Source organism: Malus domestica, chromosome 07 (assembly GCF_042453785.1).
Source record: "Malus domestica chromosome 07, GDT2T_hap1".
NCBI classification, from domain to species: domain Eukaryota; kingdom Viridiplantae; phylum Streptophyta; class Magnoliopsida; order Rosales; family Rosaceae; genus Malus; species Malus domestica.
Window position 1 is genome coordinate 11,292,235 of NC_091667.1, and position 20,305 is coordinate 11,312,539.

Genomic DNA, 20,305 nt, shown 5'->3' on the forward strand with positions numbered 1-20,305 from the left:
CTTTAGGATAATTAAAGTAAATAATGTTCCCTCATAATTGTAAAGTTAAGTTAGTGGCTTAAGTTAGGTAGAGTGGAGGTCATCATCATGATTGCTTTTGCTGTCATTGTCCTCCTCCTCTTGTTTTCCCTTTTCTTTCCCGTTTCTTCCTCTATATTTGTTTTGATCTTGTAATAGTTTAAACCATGAAATAGACATACATTTTAAACAAGGAAAGCAACAGAATGTCTCAATATCATGCATAGTAGGACTTCAAGACTTCAAATTTAATAAGAGCCCTGGAATTTATTTGAGGTAACCACAATGATAATCAAAAGTAGAAGTATACAAACGTAAGTATTAATCGTGACAAAAAACAATGTGGACAATACAGATTGTGATTACTCTAATTGCTTGTTTATTAATCCGCACTCGAAATGGGAGGGAAAAAAAATAGAGTTGCAAATTTGGACATGTTAAATTCTTTGGGATTTGGGAGGGTAATTTATTCAACCGGTTCGGCTTTTCGTGCAAACCAAATTCTTCCAAGTTGCCCACACTGCCAACACCGATTTCTCCCCCGTTTTATTTGGGATTTAATTTGAAAAATTAGGGTTTGGCTGCGCAAAAAATTAAAGTGGAAAGTCGATGGCAGCAGCAATGTCAATTAGTTGCAACAGTATACTTTTATTTCTCAAATTCAAAATTCAATTTCTATTTTTCTTTCATTTTTTTTTAATTTTTTTATAAATAAAAATAGAAATAAAAACCGAAAAGGAGAAAGCTTGCGGACCACGTCTACTAGTCCCAGCAGAATTAGGAATTCAGCCGTGAAACCCTAATACTATATAAATGTGATATAGAAACCCTCAAAATTCCATTCTCTCAGTTTCCAGTTTCTTCTTCCTTCTCTTGATTCGACCTTTTTTTTCGCATTGTCTTCTCCTTCTTCAATTGCTTTGCATTCTCTGCATTCTGGGTGTCATTCGTTCTTCTTCGATTTCGTTGCATTAATTCTCCTCGTTGTTTGAATCAATGGCTTCCAATTTCAACCACAAAAGCATAATACCACCGAAAGTCCAGTGTGCATTTAAACCCAGCAATCCTCGTATGCGTGGTTCCAAGAAATTTAAGCGTTTCCGATTCAGAAACCTCCCACAAGAAGAATCTCAACACTTTTCTTCTTCTTCTGGTTCTGAAATTAAGCGTTACGATGACCCTTTTGAGTATGAGGCATACAGTGCACAAAGTGTTGATTGTGCTTGTTCTCCTGATCATTCAGGTTATGTAACTTGCGAGCCAGAAAGCTGTGAACTTGATGACGATGCTGGTTCATATCTCCCAGAACCACAGCAAGGATATGAGCAGGACAAAAGCTGTCATGACCACGATTGCGAAAGCTCTCAACTTGATGGCGATCATGATGAATTCTGTCATTTTGATGATGATTTAGGGGATGATGACTGTAAACCTGAATACCATGAAGTTATTTATCCAGAACCAGAAGAAGACGATTATGGAGAACCTTACTTTCCAGAACTAGAACAAGAATATGATTACTTTTATGGTTCTCAAGTCAAGCCTTGCCGTACTCGTTGTAATGATTACTTTTATGATTCAATCTGCGATTCATCTTCTTCACATGAAAGGGAACTTGAATATAATAAGACTTATGATGACAAAGCTTCATTCTACTCTGTGAGTAGTCCGGATCAGCCATTGTCTTCCCCGAGACCTGCAAAGCATTTCGACTGCAAGCTGTGTGTGAAGATGGCTAGAGAGCCGGTGGTGACTCAATGTGGTCATTTGTTTTGTGGGGATTGTTTGAACAAGTGGTTGTACTTCTTCACTTCTGAGATGCAGTGCCCTGTTTGTAGGAGCAAGGTGCTTGATTACTCCATCATTCAGATTAGCCCACCACCATGGTGGCAGCAGAGACCTTGAAATTATTGGAAAGTTAAGATAATGCTCAGGAGTAATGATGTATAATTCGTTTGAGATGTTTAAGTATTTGGCTTAGATGTAAACTGCTTATTCATTCAAATTAATATAAGTTTACTTTTCCACAATTTTGTGTTTTCATGCTTTGTTCAACAAGACAACATATTTTTATATTTTGTGTGTTTGTTGAGACAGCGTTTGTTAATTAATGTGTCCGAGTCTCTTGAATGGCTTATAAATTTGTTCCTTTGCAATGAAATTCTGGTTACCACCCTTTACATTTCCTGCCTCTTTTTGCTGTGTGTTTTTCTTCAGTTTGCAATCTCTCTGCAGAGTTCTCTGAATTTGATTTTAATAATGATCCTCAAACAGATACTTCATCCTTCTTCGAGATAACCACTAACTAACTCTGGAAATTTTGTCTTGGACACGTGCATTGTTGAAATAAAAATACAGGGGAGTCTTCTGGAATATGGTTAAAATAAAAGATCTATTAGACAAAGGGTTCAAAGTGGTTGAAGTATTTACGATACATAATTCAGGAATGATAAATGCAAGTGTGCAACTGGAAAATGCACTATGGAGTCAGTACAAGTTACTTGAATTTTCTTTTACTCCATGTCATAGTCACTGTTTCATTTCAAGACCGAAAGGTCAGACACTTGAAGGCTGCACGTTTCAGTGTTCAACTTACGGAGCTACAATAGTATATTGGCATAAACGAAAGTAGTCTGCAATGAAAATGATGTAGAGTTAGTGACTTACAAACTGCGTGGGATCGATTAAATTGATAGTTGTATTCAAACTCCAAGGGATCCATGCGTGCCATTAGCTGCCTCTTTCAGCCAGTTTATCTCTTTTAAATATGTTATGAAATTCAAGAGGGTTGCTCATGAAGTAGCAGCTTTTGCTACTGAGCTTGTGTTCCCTCTTCATAGCTTGAATACTATTATATGTTTGTTTGGAACTTTGTTTATCCGATTACAGAATAAAAGATTGTTATGAGCCTCAATTTTTAACAAGTTCTTGATCAACACCATCAGTACTTTGCTTCTGTAACAGGAAAATCTATACTGACTTGCACGCAGCCTAATCAGCGCACACGTATTGAATTAAGGAGGATAAACAACACGAACATCTTTATAAATATCTCAGAAATGAATTTATTTAACTAGGTCTCTCAAATCATGCATAAATAATCGTTATTTGAACAGGAAATAATACAGAGATGTTTATTAATACAAGGAATGATCATGTATAAGCATGATCATATAACACTCAAAGCTTTCTCTTGATTTATTTCCTGCCCTTGATCACCTCCTTCTTTAGCTGATGCTGGTCCAAGAAAAAAGAAGCGAAAAGTTAGCAAGTTTATATATATATATATATATATGTATATATATATATATGTATGTATGTATATATATATATATGTATGTATGTATATATATATGTGTATATATATATGTATGTATGTATATATGTGTGTGTGTGTGTGTGTGTAAGCGAGATATATAAGTTAATTAGGGTAAGAAAATAAGACACTCACCTCTGGCAGTTGGTGGTCTTTGAGATGGGGATATTCATCACAATCCCACACTTGCCTGGGAGAGTAGAAGCTGTAACTTCCTCAACACTGGGGAAGCGGTTTGCCGCTGCCTTACAACATTCACAAGCGGCCTGCTTATCAGCTGTCGTTTGGGCGAGGTTCTTGATGTTCTGCACCCCTGTGCAGCAAGCCGGGTCAAGATTACCCTTGGTCAGGTAGGAAACGCAAGGCATTAAGTTCGAGTCCACCTGGCCACAAGAGACGACGGCCTCTCCTTGCTGCACCATTAGGTGAGCCACGGGCCATGCTTAGCAGAACCAACTTTGAGATCACAATGCCCTTCATCATTTTTCCTAGTAGTGAAAAGCTTGATAGCTAGCTTGTGCATTTGAGCTTGTGCTTTTGCGCTTTTGCTTGTGGAAAATGGATGGCTTGCATGGTGTACTTATAGCCGTTTGAAGATAATGACCTACACAAAAACAGTTACGAAATTTTGGCCTTTCTACAAGTCACTTGGATGGTAAAGGCTAAAGAGGACAAGGTTTGGGCTAATTTTAGTTACTAGTTTGCAGGCTTTATAGTTTTGGTCATGAGCGATGAGTCTGGCCTTGTTCAATGTGTCATGCCCTTCTGGCCCAAGTTAACAAATTCTCTCTTTTAAATAAATTTAGTTTCCATCCAAAACCACCCTCAGTTCATACTTGATAATGACTCCAACTACAAGCCGGCGAATGATTCCTTTTAATAAAAATGATGAGTAAAATTTGCATAACTCCTTAATTTACCTGAACAATGAAAATCAATAGAAGTGGTATTTGAGTTTGTTCACCGTAAATCATTTTGGTTGGTCTGTGAAAAATCTGTCAATATTTTCATCAAATTGTCACATGAACGATCACGTGACCACCTTTCTAAGGGTTTGTTTGTCAAACCAACTCTTTCGGTTAACAAGGATATTGACTGATTTTTCATGAAATGACTAAAATAATTTATGGTGGACAAACTCAGAGATTACTTCTATCGATTTTCATTGTCAGGAACTAAGGTAAGTTGTTATTCCATTTTCAGAAATCATTTTAGACAAAAACCACTTGGGATTATCACAAATATATTGCTTGGGATTATATGTTTATCATCTTCCTTTGTTTGAAAGGAATCATATCTTTTTAGAAGTGTGTATAGATCTTCATGTATAAAATAAGTTTGCCACATCAAGATTCAAATCTTTAAGGCGAAAAAATATTTAAGGTCTTAATAAGGGCCCATAACTCAGTATTACAGTCTGGTGGTATTTCTCTTTACTTAGTAGTGAGAGATCTTAGGTTCGAATCTCGTTGATGGCGAATTTGATATCAAATTAGACTAGCCATTGTGTGGCTTAGCCAAAATATCGATGTACCAAAAAAACAAAATAAGGGCCCAAACGTACAATTTTGTATGTTTGTGTATCAACTTTTGGACAAGGCAAATATTTAGACAAGAATTACCATATGATTAAACTCACAATCTAGCCGATGACTTATGTTATATTGTGCTAAGAGAAAATTAGCCAACTGATGACATTAAAGATTCGAAATTATGTATTTTAATAAGCCCACAAATAGATTAGTATATAACGCAAAACTGAGGTTGTATAATCATATAACTTTTTTATTTCATTTGAAATCGTTTGTATATAATTCTAATTTCTTGCTCATGTTTTCGTTATGTACGTGCGCAATAATTTCGTGTAGAATATATATATCTCTTTATTATATATATACTCACGTAGTTTCTTTAAAATATTTTCTCATTTCTTACATGGCTTAATGATTAGCTAAATCATACATTTTAAAAACTCCAAAATACGGTACACGTACTATTCACATATTTTGGAATTAAATTTGCACACCACCATTTAGTATACGAACAATCGTCGGCCACCTACAAGACAAGAAGAATAGATCATAAAAGAACCTAGGCACCAGGTAGGTACCGACCAAGGACCCTTTGACTATCAAGTTACGACGGTGTTTACAGTGTGAAGTAGTATAATAGAGTGTAGAATGTGATACATTTACATTAAACCCTAAAGGGCATATTTATAGTGTTCAATGAGAGTTCTTATGAGGATAGAGATTTGTATTAAAGTTGGGAGAATCCTAATAGGAAATCTGGGAAGATATAATAGAATTTTACGGCTTAATTTTCATGTATTACATATTCTGAATAAATAGTACAATCCTTGTTACAAAAGGAAACAAACTAAAGGACACAATATCCTTCCTAAAACATGACTCTAATAATTACAAGATATTTACTTTCATTTTCTTCTAAATATTGACTTATTCCAATACTCCCCCTCAAGTTGGAGCATAAATATTACTCATGCCCAACTTGACAAGTGAATGACCAAATCTTCTACTACACACGACATGGGTAAGGATATATGCAAGTTGTTCTTCTGAGTTCACAAACGGTATTGACACAATCTTTTTCTCCAATTTTTCTTTGATAAAATGTCTATCAACCTTAACATGCTTAGTCCTGTCATGATGTACTGGATTCTCGGCTATTTCCTTGGCAGACTTATTATCACAATACAACTTCATTGCCTCATTCTGCTTAAAACCAAGACTCCAAAGTAACTTTCGTAGCCAAAGAATCTCACACACACCATGTGCCATACCCCTATACTTATCTTCGGCAGAAGACCGTGATACCACATTCTGCTTCTTGCTTCGCCACGTAACCAAATTACCTCCAACAAAAGTAAAATACCCAGATGTAGACCGTCTATTAGTCACATCACCTGCCTAATCAGCATCAGTAAATCCCTCAATCCTCATATGTCCATGACATTCATACAAAATTCCTTTACTAGGGGCAGACTTCAAATATGCTAAGATTCTCATTACTGCCACCATATGATCCACACTTGGTGACTGCATAAACTGACTAACCACACTTACAACATAGACAATATCTGGACGAGTGTGAGAAAGATAAATCAGCCTCCCTACTAGTCTTTGATATCTACCTCTGTCAACCGGTTTCTGATCTAGATAAATGCCCAATTAATGTTTCTTTACGATAGGAGTGTCCACAGGCTTACATCCCAGCATTCATGTTTCCTTTAATAAATCCAGAACATATTTACGTTAAGACAAGAAAATACGTCTAGATGACCGAGCAACTTCCACACCAAGAAAATATTTCAAATCTTCCAAATTCTTCATCTCGAACTCGGCGGCAAGGTTTTGTTCTAGCTTCATCATCTCTTACGAATCATCACCTGTTATTATCATGTCATCCACATAAATAATTAAGGCTGTCATTTTACCACTTTCCCGTTTCACAAATAATGTATGATCCGAATGACTTTGATAATACCCAATTAGTCTCATAACTTGGGTAAATCTACCAAACCACGCATGAGGCGATTGCTTAAGTCCGTAGAGTGACTTTCGCAACTTACATACTCTGGTTTTCCCTCCGGCATTGTACCCTGAAGGAAAATCCATATATACCTCTTCTTCTAAGTGCCCATGAAGAAAAGTATTTTTCACATCAAACTGTTTTAGTGGCCAATTCAAATTTGTAGCTAAAGAAATCAGAACTCGTATTGTATTCATCTTTGCTACTGGAGAAAAAGTCTCCTGATAATCAACACTATAAGTTTGAGTATAGCCTTTTGCTACTAACCTTGCTTTATACCTGTTTATCAACCCTTTTGCCTTGTATTTGATCGTAAAGACCTATCTACACCCAACTGGTTTCTTCCCTTTAGGTAGTTCAGTTACCTCCCATGTATCATTCTTATGTAGTGCCATCATTTCCTCATCCATCGCAGTAGCTCATTTAGGATCCTTCAAGGCCTCCTAAACTCGGGTTGGTGCTTGGATTGCTTCCACATTGTTTACCCAGGCTTGACGTTCTGGTGCAAGGTTTGAGCATGACACATAATTAGCTATTGGATACCTCACTTTTCCTTTAGGAGAAAATCTGTCAGGAGGAACACCACGATTTTGCCTTGACGGCAACTTATATGTACTCATAACATTATCTGGATTAGTTACATGAGTATCAGTAGTACTTACCTCAGCAATATTCAAAGAAAACATATTGGGTGGCACTATTGAGCTTGAAAGAAAGGGGGTTGCGGGATTGGTAGCTAATGGTTGCTGGAACGGTGAAACTGGTTCGGGAACTCCCTGCTGACACTCTGCATCACACTCGGAAGCATATTGCCGAGAAGACTCAACTGGTTCGGTGCTACTTGGCTGAATGATACTCACATTCTCGACAGTGTCTTGCCGAGATTTACTGTCTCCATTCTCAACAGTGTCTGCCGAGAGCTTCCATAGATTTTTTTTGTCAATAAATACTCCCCATGAGCTACATATTTCCAACCACCCAAGATCACCACTCATATTCTCCCCCAGGTGATCGGAAGGTGATGGAGTCGAAACATAAAAGAACTCGGATTCAGAAAAGGTAACATCCATAGTTACATACATATGACGAGTTTCAGGATGGTAGCACTTATACCCTTTCTGTTGAGGAGCAAATCCCAGAAAAACACACCGGGGAGCACATGGATCGAGCTTACTACGATGAATATTGTGAATATGAACATAGGTTACACACCCAAATACACGAGGAGAATGAGTATTAGTTGACACTACTGGAACAAACTCTGTCAATACTTGGAGAGGTGTACGAAAATCCACAACCCGGGATGGCATACGGTTAATCACTTACACGGCATAGGTGACAGTTTCAGGCCAGAACCGTTTAGGTACAAATGCACCAATGAGCAAGGCACGGGTAGTTTCCAAGATATGACGGTTTTTTCTTTCAACAACCCCATTTTGTTGTGGGGTATGAGGACAAGTAGTCTCATGTAGAATTCCTTGATCCCGAAGGAAGCCGGACAACTCGGAACCAATATACTCACCTCCATTATCAGAGCGGAGAACCTTAATAACAGAGGAATATTATGTTGCAACCATTTGAGAGAATGATCGAAACACCATACCCATATCATTTTTATTCTTCATCACATAAATCCAAGTCATACGAGTGTAATCATCAACGAAGGTAACAAACCATTTAATTCCAGACAAAGTACTAACAGGAGCGGGACCCCAAACTTCAGAGTGCACAAGTTCAAAAGGAAACAATCTTTTATTCATACTAGGAGGAAACGAAACACGATGACTCTTTGCGAGAATACATACCTCACAATGTAAGTTTGATTCTTTAATTTCATAAAATAAACTAGGCAACATATGCCTCAAATAACCAAACGAAGCATGTCCTAACCGACGATGCAATAACCAAACTTCCTGTAAATTATTGGTACGAGATGCTCGAACTGCATTAGCTCTGCCAGAAACAACGTCATCCACATAATATAACCCCTCTCTCTTAGTGCTATGCCTAATGATCTCTTTTGTCTGAATATCCTGAAGTAAGCAAAATGAAAGATACATTAATACAACAAAATCCAAGTGTTCAGTCACTTGAGGTACATATAATAAATGATGGGACAATGATAGAACCAATAAACAATTATGTAAGGGAAGAGATGGTGTAAGAGATACTGTTCCTACTCCAACAACAGCAGCAGTGGAACCATTGGCAGTTGCCACACACTTTCTATGAGGGTCTTTTATGGACTGAAACAAAGTTCTATCATACGTCATATGATTCGTAGCACCAGAATCTAAAATCCAACTTGTATTCATCATAGTAATAGTACACGAGAACTACTTGCAATAAATAATCTCACGGCAATCACACCAATATCCAATTATTGCAGTAGACTCCACAGATAAAACTTGTAGATACTTAGCAAAAACAATAGAATAACATACGGACAGTAGCAGCACGCCAGTGAGAGCTTCTGTGATTGTTGATGAACGATAACTAGAAAAACAGAAAGCAGAGTACACAACAACAAATATATAAAACTGGCAGCAGCATAGCTGCAATTCAGACAGCAACTAATCCCATTTTTTCCTTTTTTTTTTTATTATCAACACTAGCAGCAAAACCTTTTGTCCCTTTTATTTCTCTTTTGATCAACACGACACTATATATAGTGCTAAATAGCACAATTAACCACACTGCAATAAGCAACAGAGCACGACTTTCCACGTTGCATAGATTTCACACGGTGCAACAAAGGGACAATTCACACGTTGATTAAGCTAGTAAGGCCCCACAGAAATTGCAGGCAACAATTGCTGATTGCAACAGTAGTAGAGCATGACACGATGATACCAATAGTTATCCTTCTTGGCACAGCACAATACACACACGGTGCAGCCTGACTTATTGCTGCAAGAACGCAGAAATATGTCGAGACCACGCACAACACCCACGCGGCAGTAAGATCACATGCTACAAATCCACTATACACGCCCTAATCGATTTCTGCAACAAGTAGCGCAGGAACAAGTCGACCGAACACAGCAGCGGAAGAAAATATTGTTTTATAGTTTCTAGGGTTACGGCAAACCTGGCTCTGATACCAAATAGAATTTTACGGCTTAATTTTCATGTATTCCATATTCTGAATAAATAGTACATACAATCCTTGTTACAAAAGGAAACAAAGTAAAGGACACAATATCCTTCCTAAAACATGACTCTAATAATTACAAGATATTTACATTCCTTTTCTTCTAAATATTGACTTATTCCAATAGATATTCCCTTTCCATTAGGCTAATGATTACTTAGAGCACATGCTAATTCCCATAATAATAGGAATTCCCAAGATTTTCTCCTAATAAAAGTAGGATTAGGAGTTACGTTCCTTGAGGGCCTAGTAGGTCTCTACAATGGTGGCCCTTGTCTACCATTTTGGTGCCTATTAGATTGATTATTTTGATAATACCTTTGGACGATCCGGGCCGGCCCAGGCCCAGTGCAGGTAGGGCGACCGTCCAGGGCCCAAAAAAATTGGGGGCACCAAAATTATTCGGGTGGTATATTTATATATGTTTTTATAAGAGTATACATTTAAAAAATTTGGTTTAATGACAAAGGAATTTTACTAGAAGTGGTGGTTTTGTAATTTGAAATTAATGAGAAGGTCTTGGGTTCAAGACACCACATGTGCTTATTTACTTTCCAATTTTTACAATTTTTTTTTTCATAAGAGTATAAATTTATAAAATTTGGTTAAATACTCAAGAAGTTTAATTAAAAGCAATGATTTTTGTTGTTTAAAATTAACGAGAGGTCCTAAGTTTGAAATGCTATGTGTGTGTTTATTCTTTTCAATTTTAACAAATTTTTGTTTGGTTGTTAATTTATTTTTAGTTATTTGCTAGTAGCTATATGGGTTGCTATTTTTAAATATTCGTTTAAATTCAAGTCTAATATTCAACAAACAATAATGCGTAGACCAAATTTTTAGAGCAAATTTACAAATCATATGACGTGTCATCATAAGGTTTAATTTAGTGCCCATTCATTACTTATACATATCAATTAAAGACTCGAAAACATTATTATTTTTTTCGTCCCATATTGACAAGGTTAGCAAATAAGAAAAAACATCTCACGATTTATACAAAAACACTTTAAAAGTTCAGATGGAAAACAAAACTCATTTATCAACTTGTAAACCAGGAGTTTTTGGGTTTCCTTCTCTTGATACAAAATAAATTAGTCTTTGTGTGTTTCAAAATTATTGAGTTCGAAATATTTTTCTAAGTATAATTTTATCGATGTCTTTTATGTGAAAATAAATAATTTTCTTATATGAAGTTAAGGCATATTTTTTAGCGTCGCCCCGGGCCTCAAAAATCTCTAGACCGGCCCTGCAGATCATATAGGTCATTATGACCACGTTGATCTAACAGTTTAGACCCCGAGATCCGAGTCTTGATTCAAATCGATCCATTTCCCTGGATCCTCCATTCGTTAATTGGAGATCCAGTCTTCATTGCTTCATTTGCCTTGTCCGGCAGTACAAAAATCTGGGTCCTACAACGTATATATGTACTTTTTATGTTTAGCACACTACACATTATTTTTAAACATTTTTGTTCATATATGTAAAATTCACGGATTCTACACGTTACTTTTTATGTTTAGCATGCTACAATTTTTAAACATTACCTAGAAGCTCATTTAATAAGCCCAGTTTGAACCCAATTAGTTAATTTTTTTATGTTTAAAGTTCAAAAAGTAATTAGACAAATCACGAATTGCTTATATAAAGAGTATTGTTGGACCCAGAAAAGAATAAGTTAACATTTCGTTTTTAATTGTTTGTTTTTAGTTTTCTAAGTTTTATTTTTTGAAAACTAAAACTAGTTAAAGCTTTCAGCTTTCATAAAAAAAAAAACTAAAATAAAAAAAGTGAAAATTCAAATCCCAACTATTGAGTTTATCTGATTGCATAGACTTTTATTTATTTTTATTTGTAGAGAGGAAACATGGGGATTTCAAACTTCATTTCGTAGAAATACTTGGGAATAAGTTAGAAAAAAATCAACTCTAACCAACCATGTTCCCTCATGCACTAAAAATAGAAAACCTCTAGGATCCCTGTCTCTTAGTATGAGCCAGTCCCAATAATTTGGTTAGAATTTGTCTTTAATAAGAATCAAATATAAGACTTCTCAATTATAATTGAAGAATAATAATTTTGAAATATGAGAGAGGTTGGAGAAGAGCATATGAGCATTAGTTAATACTATATGCTCTCCCATTGTGAGTCTCTCTCCTTCCTTGTCACAACCCGTCCCAGAATTACTAAATACCGAGGACGTGAAATTACAAAAACGCCCTTAAACGGGATTAAGGTGCGTAATTTTGGTGTTTGTTTTATTTTAAGATCCTAAACTAGGGTTAGATTATATTCGTATGTGTTAAATTATATTTGGACTTAGGTGGGAGCCCCACCTCCTGAAATCCTTCCCCCTTTCCCGTTTTGTTGTCTCTCTCTTCCTCAGCTCTCCTTAGTCACTCTCTCTCTCTTATTCTTCAGAAAACACTCTCTCACTCTCTCTCTTACTCTCGAACTCACTCGAACTCACGGCAAACACCAAGCATAACCACAATCCTACACCAACGTCCACTCTAAGATCACCATCGTGATCTAGGGAACTTCACGAGCACGGGGGTATAAGTTTCAGGTGAGTTCACTTCGAGAAACCCTAGTTTTTAAAGCCCCGTGATTTTGTACTGTTCACAAACTTAAGTATGGTTATGTTTTAGGTTAAAACAAGATCACCACGAGTCTTAGGAAGTTCCAAGGAGGCTCGGAATGCCTCGTTTGAACAAAATGGACGTCGGGATCGTTGGGTTCGAGTTTGGCCGAATTTGAGGAATTTTGGAAGGTATGATCTTGTTGTTTTTGGACCTTAAAAACCTTTCAACGTGATAGTAGGTGTTAAATGCTTCATTTTGGTATAAAATGCGAAGAAATTGGACGAAAAACGAGTGAGATTAGTGGAATTGAAATTTTACCCAGTTTCCGGCGCCGGCGACGGTCGCCGGAGCTGAAGGTTGAAGGTGACGGAATATTCCGTCAAGTTTGACGGAATATTCTGACGCCGTTAGTTAGTTTTAACGGTAACCGTTAGTTTTTAACGGAATATACTAAGATTTGACGGAATATTCCCTAACGCCGTTCACTGTAGCCGTCAGTGTGCATGTCACGTGGCCGCGCGTGGGGGGCGCGTAGGTCCGTGCCACGTCAGGCGCGTGGGGGCGCGTGAGACCTCCAAAAATTATTTTAAAAATATGGGGATGATCCTGAGGTTGTGTAGGTCACGGTGGTATATTCATATACCCAATTTGAGCAATATATGAGGAGTTATTAACTAAGATTTGGGTTAGGCATTAAATAACGTCAAAATGGTTACTTTTGTATAGGTGAGGTTTATGCGGGCATCGGGCATGGCCAAGGGATGCTCAGGGACTTACGAGACGTCGATGTAATCTGTGAGTGGGCAGTTTTGTTTTCCGTATATATATATACTTGACGTTTCCCAGAAATTGAATTGAAATGAAAATATGTTTAAAATGAAATGCATATGAGTTATGTGGAAAAAACGGGAAGTGAAATACCATGCATAGAATTGATATGAAAAGTATATAGAAATGTGAGTTGAAATGCCATGCATGAATTAATATATGATGCATATGTATGAATTGGTGCGGTGGACGCACAGGTAAGAATTGATTTATGATGCATATGTATGAATTGGTGCGGTGGACGCACAGGTAAGAATTGATTTATGATGCATATGTATGAAATGGTGCGGTGGACGCACAGATGAGTATTTAATTACTGTTATGATGATGATGATATATATTGAGCTCAAATCCTGCACCATGGTTTAGTGCTTATAGTATTCACCGCATCGCACGCTCGCCTTGGATCCAAGTAGATGCTAGTCGTACAGTCCACGCGGAGTGGGTACGACAGACCAGTCGCGAGAGTGTTAGTGAGATTCCGACTGGTGGGTGACCTTAGATTATGTGCACAGATGATTTATGAGAAGCACTAGAGCGTAACTTGTGTGCAGAAGGCCGGACGGGTCACAGAGGTGACTCCGGTAGAGTGATAATGATAGATTTTGAGCTCTAGGTTCAACCGTATAGGGCTATTAGAGGGCCTACGGTTGATTACTTTCTTGCACCTGATATGATTATGTTGATGCATTCATACCTTATTACTGTTGAGATGATGTGGCATGGCATAATTAATATGAGAAATGTTGAGATGACATGGCATGGCATGATTGATAAAGAGATAATGTTGAGATAGTAAAAATGAAGTTTTGAGAATATATATGTATATTTATATTTTACATTTCTGGGAAAGTATACAGGTTTTACGGAGAGGGGTTACAACGTTTTGAGAAATGTTTGGATTTGGAAAAGAATTGTTTTACTGACCCACTCAATTTTGGTTTTGCGCCCCTCCAGGTTCAGGAATCACAAAGGTGTGGTGACTACGAGGAATTCGACGGTGTTCTGACAGATTGGACAAAATTAGGACTCACCTTCGGGTGTATCAATTTAAATTGTATCTTAAAGCTTCCGTACTGTGCAAATGGTTACGTCACTCTCACGTGACGGCCAGCATGCCCTCCTTCGGGACGGGGTGTGTCAGTTGGTATCAGAGCATGGTTGCAATCTTGGACATCTTGAGAAGTTTCTAGTGAATTCTGTCAGAACTACACCGCCTCGTAGCAAACCACGTAGTTAGAGGAACTTAGTCTCCTTGATTAGCGGGTTAGGGGAAACTATTCTTATGGTGATTCAGTATATTAGAAAAATGGACATTTTAAGACGGGTTATGAGTTGAATTTGAATCACTTAAGAGAAATGATGAACCTGAGGGAACAAAGTGACGGATTAACCAATTGGAAAAGATGTTTCGGAATATGCAAGTCAAAGGAATCTTCCTTCTGACAAGGGGTCGAGACGACTACCTGGTTTTGGTTATGAATTTGTATCCTGGTGGAAACAGGAGTATGAATTGTTGTCACCAGAGGAATCAGTCGATTGAGAATTGTTTAAGGACTTGTTTAAAGGAAAAGTTTATCCCTCCGGCATTTATCGATGGTAGTAAACAAGTGTTTACAAATATGAGACAAGGAAGGTGATGATCGAGGGATATTATAGAAAGTTTTCAGACTTGCCTCGTTCCATCCAGATATTGTTGTTAATTTGGTGGAGGTGTTATGTTGTTTTAAGCTGGGTGACAAAAAGGGAAGTGGTAATTTGGGTGACCACTATCCATTGTACTTCTTACCAGGAATATACGAGATGCTGTTGAGTCTTGAGGACTCTGAGAACATGAGCAACGAGAATAAAGAAGAATAAGAAATGAATGGGAATTAAAAGAAGACGATAAAGTTAATGATTCGTCATATCAAGGATATAGAAAGATTCAGAGCTTCGAAAGAAGTGAAGCTAGAGTTAATTCTTCCAGCTGAGGTTTTAATGTCGCTGGTCAGAGTAAAAGTGATGGATATACTGGTAATCCCAGATATTTGAGACAAGGTGTCTCGAGTAAAGGAAATGTACTTTGTGCAGCAGGTACAAAATTAACACTTTGGGAAGTGTGAAATTAATGAATGTGTTTATGTGAACAGAGGGGACACAGAATTGTGAATCGTCCCTAGAATCAGTTGTACCCAACAGTTTTCTATGACATCGTAGTGTCGATTCAGCAAGTTTATGAACTTAGTAGTTTGGTCGGATTGACCGTGGGTACAGAGAGATTTGATGAGTTATATGTTCAGCCGTACAGACCATGAGAGGTGGATCTGGCTGACGCATGAGAAATTGGTGAGTTATAGGCTCGGCCGTACCGACCACGCGGAGTGGATTCGGCCGACGTATTATTGAGATAAGAGTTGAATCAGCCGTATTGGTCATTCTAGTTGACTTCGGCTGATATATTTCTTATTATGTATGTTATTACCTAGAGAGTAGTAAATAAATGTAGTAGAGACGAGTGTATGTATTTTGTATTGAGTGACAAAATAGTAATGTTATATCTTTGAGAGTGGTTGCCTACTTATCGAGACAACGATGATTTATCAGTATTGCGGGCTGCAGACCGTAATATTAATAACTCATTTGTGGATTCGTTAAGCAAGCAAACCGGTAGGTTATTTTATGTTAGTGTTGTACTTATTCAGAATGCTTAGTAGTAATAAAGTATGTATTGTATCAGTTAATTCTGTTCCATTAGATTGGTTGGTTATAATTGTGACTAGATGGATTGTTACGGGAAACCAGTCACTTTCCATCGATCTGGATGATCAGAGGTTACCTTAATGAGTGGGCATGCAAAGTGAAGTGAGTTCAGCCATTATTTATGCTGTGAAAGCAAAGTGATTGTTTTGAAAGGCTGCCCAAAAATACTTAGTTCATGTGGTACTAAAGGATGTTGCTCGGAGAAGTGTGAAAAAATGAAAAAGGGGTTAGACTTTTCTTGATGTCTTCCTTGAAAGTATACCTGGATTGCCTTCAGGCAGAGATATGAGGTTCACTATTGAATTGTTGCCAGGTATAAATTTATATTGGAGATTGGTTCAGGATGAGTTAAGGGAATTGGAAATTCAGTTGAAAGAATTGGTTGATAAAAGTTTTATTCAACCTAGTACAACGCTTTGGGGGAACCCCAGTTCATTGGTGAGGAAGAAAATGGATTTTTAAGGCTATCCATTGATTATAGACAATGGAGTCGGGTAACGATTGAGAACCGTTATCCATGGTGATGTACTGATGTTTATTTAACCAGCTCAGAAGTAAATTGCGAAGATTCAAAGATTGAATTGAGATCTGGTTACTACCAATTGAATATTTTAAGTGACGTTGATCATAAGATGGTTTTCTGGACTTGTTATAGTCTTTATGAAGTTTGGTGATGCTATATGGATACTCATGCTGTTTTATGAGTTGATGGATGAAGTATTCCAATAATGCCTTGATAAATTGATATCATTTTCATTGAAGATATTCTGAGCCAGAGTAGAGCATGTAAACGTATTAAGTCGATGAAGCAAAGATTGAGAGAACGTTGGTTGTATGCTAAGTTTAGCAAAGGCTAAAGTTAAATGAATCAAGTGGCATTCTGAGAATTGTTATATATTCTTAAGGTATTCAAGTGAATCCTTAAAAGATAGCAGAAATTGAGAATTTGGAACAACCACGAGTCGTAATTGAGATTTGGAATTTCTTAACTTACCAGGCTATCTTGGATGGTTGTGAAAGATTTTTCAGTCATTGCTTTGTCATTGACGAGACTGTTGAGAAAAGAGGTTATGTATGAGTGGGAAGAAAATTGTGAGCAAAGGATTCAACAACTGAAGTATTTCCTCACTCATGCACGTATTTTGGTATTCCCAGAGAATAGTGGTAATCATAAATTTTTAGTGATGTTTCTTGAATGGTATTGGAGGCATGTTGATGCAAATGTTAGGGTGATTGTATATGTTTCACGACAAATGGAATCTCATGAGATGAATTACCCTACTGGTGATTTGGAAGTCACGATTATCATCCTTGATGTGAAGTTATGGAGACATTATATGTTGATAAGAATGCAAGATTTTACAAATCAAAAGAGTCTCCAATATTTGTTTACTCGGAAGGATTTTGATATGAGGCAACAAAGGTGGATTGAATTACTTAGTGATTATGATTGTACGATCAGGGTGATCGTGAATTGTTGTAGCTGAAGCACTTGATGAGAAGACTCCAGTAAGAATTAATGCTTGGTACGCTTGCCAAGATTATCTTCTTGTGGATTGGAAATCAACTGAAGTAAAGTTGAGAATTGGAGATCGAGAAGAAGCTCTACTTGCTAAGTTTCAAGTTAGGCCTTTTGGTAAGGTCGTACTCGAGACTCAAATGGTTAACGAAGAAATTTAAGAATTAACTAAGGCAAGGAAAGAAAGGAAAAAGAATGAGTACATGATTCGTGAATCGGATGGTATGTGAATACAAGCAAACGAGAAGTATGTGCCTAATGTTGTGGGTTAAAAATAAGCAATTTTGGACAAAGTACATTGTTTAACTTCTGCAATATTCCAAAAGTAATAAGATTTATCATACCATTCGACAGTTTTATTTGGTCAGCAGATTGAGGCAGAAAGAGATAAACCTTTGGATTGAGATAATTATTTTCTGTTTCGCAGTGGAAATGGAAAGATATTACTTTGGATTATGTGTACAAGCTTCCTTGTACACAAGATGGTTATGATCGAATTTGAAGTGATATTTGGTCAATGTAACAAGTTAGTATATTTACTCCAGTGTTGAGTAATAACTTTTTCCCAGACAGGACAACGGTACTTATTTGTTTTATGGAAAGAGAATTGGATTACGGAACTGCTGAGTTTCTTAAGTATGTTGGGTGCGCAGTTTCCGAAATAACGCCATAGGGTCCCTGAAGCGTGTCGTGTGAATGAAATGCTTCTGAATAGAGAAAGATTCAATCAAGAAAGAGTTTTAGTAGACCTTGAGACTATGGATGAGTCTACTCAAAGTATTCAGGTGATTAAGTTAACCTGAAGTAACCAGGAATGGCAAAAGAGATCAACATATAGATATGCCACTAATCGAGTATATAAGGTAAATGGTTTTATATTTTCGAAGTGTTCACCATAGAAAAGTATAATTCGGGTTGGAAAGGAAGGCAAGTTAAATCCTAAATGAATCGGACTTAGCGTGATCATCGAAAGGTTAGTGAAGTTGATTATAGAATTGAATGGCCTCCAGAGTTGTCTAAGGTACATAATGTGTCTCATGTCTCGATGCTTCGGCATTATGTTTCAGATCCTTCACATGTGATTCCTCCTCAACTTTTGGAAATTAATCCGGATTTGACGTATGATGAGGAACCAGTGACTATACTGGATTGGAAAGATAAGACTCTAAGGAATAAGACCGTGAGCTTGGTAAAAGTATTGTGGAGAAACCATTCAACTGAAGAAGCTACTTGGGAGACAGAAGAACGGATGAGAAATATGTATCCGAGGCTATTCTATGAGTTTTGATGTTCTGGTTGATGACTGGAATTTCGGGGACGAAATTCTATAAGGAGGGGAGATTGTCACAACCCGTCCCAGAATTACTAAATACCGAGGACGTGAAATTACAAAAACGCCCTTAAACGGGATTAAGGTGCGTAATTTTGGTGTTTGTTTTATTTTAAGATCCTAAACTAGGGTTAGATTATATTCGTATGTGTTAAATTATATTTGGACTTAGGTGGGAGCCCCACCTCCTGAAATCCTTCCCCCTTTCCCGTTTTGTTGTCTCTCTCTTCCTCAGCTCTCCTTAGTCACTCTCTCTCTCTTATTCTTCAGAAAACACTCTCTCACTCTCTCTCTTACTCTCGAACTCACTCGAACTCACGGCAAACACCAAGCATAACCACAATCCTACACCAACGTCCACTCTAAGATCACCATCGTGATCTAGGGAACTTCACGAGCACGGGGGTATAAGTTTCAGGTGAGTTCACTTCGAGAAACCCTAGTTTTTAAAGCCCCGTGATTTTGTACTGTTCACAAACTTAAGTATGGTTATGTTTTAGGTTAAAACAAGATCACCACGAGTCTTAGGAAGTTCCAAGGAGGCTCGGAATGCCTCGTTTGAACAAAATGGACGTCGGGATCGTTGGGTTCGAGTTTGGCCGAATTTGAGGAATTTTGGAAGGTATGATCTTGTTGTTTTTGGACCTTAAAAACCTTTCAACGTGATAGTAGGTGTTAAATGCTTCATTTTGGTATAAAATGCGAAGAAATTGGACGAAAAACGAGTGAGATTAGTGGAATTGAAATTTTACCCAGTTTCCGGCGCCGGCGACGGTCGCCGGAGCTGAAGGTTGAAGGTGACGGAATATTCCGTCAAGTTTGACGGAATATTCTGACGCCGTTAGTTAGTTTTAACGGTAACCGTTAGTTTTTAACGGAATATACTAAGATTTGACGGAATATTCCCTAACGCCGTTCACTGTAGCCGTCAGTGTGCATGTCACGTGGCCGCGCGTGGGGGGCGCGTAGGTCCGTGCCACGTCAGGCGCGTGGGGGCGCGTGAGACCTCCAAAAATTATTTTAAAAATATGGGGATGATCCTGAGGTTGTGTAGGTCACGGTGGTATATTCATATACCCAATTTGAGCAATATATGAGGAGTTATTAACTAAGATTTGGGTTAGGCGTTAAATAACGTCAAAATGGTTACTTTTGTATAGGTGAGGTTTATGCGGGCATCGGGCATGGCCAAGGGATGCTCAGGGACTTACGAGACGTCGATGTAATCTGTGAGTGGGCAATTTTGTTTTCCGTATAT